The sequence below is a fragment of the Triticum dicoccoides genome, chromosome 7B (genome assembly GCF_002162155.2).
Source record: "Triticum dicoccoides isolate Atlit2015 ecotype Zavitan chromosome 7B, WEW_v2.0, whole genome shotgun sequence".
Classification (NCBI taxonomy): Eukaryota; Viridiplantae; Streptophyta; class Magnoliopsida; order Poales; family Poaceae; genus Triticum; species Triticum dicoccoides.
In genome coordinates, this window is record NC_041393.1 from 360,459,143 (window position 1) to 360,460,842 (window position 1,700).

Genomic DNA, 1,700 nt, shown 5'->3' on the forward strand with positions numbered 1-1,700 from the left:
AAATGTTGTTCCTTCGTAATAGATGTCCAAAAGGAAGAGGGTGAGTGCACATACTCAAGGAGTACAAACTAAATATTTTGAAAAGGAAGTGATACCTGATAAATCGGATAGATCAGCAGCCATAGGAAACACAGGGCCAACTGTACCACACTTTACCCCTACTCCACTGGCCAAAGCCCAATTAGAAATGTAGAGAGCCCAGCATTAGGTATTGTCTATGATATCAATTCAATTTGAACTCCTGTGTTTCTGCATGTGCCTTACCATCTCTCTTGTGTGAAAACTAATTTCAGATGAATCTCCATTCTCAATGGATCATAGGATCTCACAACAATACTGGGCACTTTATTGCTCTTGTCAGTACCTCTTGTTGTTTATCAACATAATTACACTCATTGTTGTTTGATTATGTAGCATCACTATAAATGTTTGCTTCTTTATCCTCCCTTTGCTCGAAATTGTAAGATCTATATTTACTCTTACATAAATGTAGAATTAACACAATGGTTATGATGTTCTGGATTGCTCATGCAAGTACCTGTTGTAGCGACCAGACCTCAAACGGTCAAGTCTCTATGCATCAGTGTCATCCCTGGATCGGTAATGCTAACACACACAATACTCGAGGATTTATAACAGAGTTCCAATCACACACTTATTACATCAAGTCCTCATAAAGAGTATTATAATATAAAAAATCATGGCTGAAGGCCATCTAAACTAAATAACAGCGAAGGCTTCAAAGGTAAATGAGTCCATCAACTCCAACGGCATAGCTGAGTGCAAAACAATGACCTATCGCACCTTATTCGTCGTCTGAGTAGTCTGCAACATAAGACGTTGCAGCCCGAAACGGGTCAGCACATGGAATATGCTGGCATAGTTACACTGTAAAGCAATGATAATGTAAAGACTATATCTACATGCAATGTTTGGCTGGTGAAGGCTGTAAGTTTCGTGGTTTTGCATAAAGCTAGTTTTTCCCTACAACAAAGGAATAAATTTATTTAACTACTCCCTTGTTGCCGATTATTTGAGAAGGTTCCTCCAACTCAAATCCCAACTAAAAGTATCATCATTAACCCAATCATCAAAATTAATTAGAGTAACGTGATGAGATCACATCAATAGATTCAAATACTAGATACTCAAGATGTACATAACCAGGGACACGGCTAATCATGATTAGTTTATACACTCTGTAGAGGTTTGCGCACTTTTCCCCACAAGACTCGACCACATCCATGATCAGATGATCGAGACATAGCCTTTCTGAAGCATTAACTCTCTACACCGGGTAGACAGTACCACCTAAAACCCTCTACATCTGCTAATCTACCTCTTCAAGAGCTCACGCAACTTACTCAACTAATCATTATGCCATAGACCATAATGGCTTGTGGCTGCACACAGAAGTTTCTAGCATGAATAATCTTATTATCCCTTTGAGCATGGGTGGCATTCCATAGGATAATCACACGGGTACTCCAGGATTTCCAAAACAGACAACACTGGGTACTCTAGGGGCCTCAACCAATCCACGCAGATTTGTATTAAAGTTGCCACCTTAATGTTATCCAATATTAAATAACTCTCAACTTCCATGTGTGAATCAAGATCCAATCCCCGTCTACGAGCATGGCTAAGAAATAATAAGCATAACGTATATTCCCGAGGTGACGTGTGATTTTTTATGATGG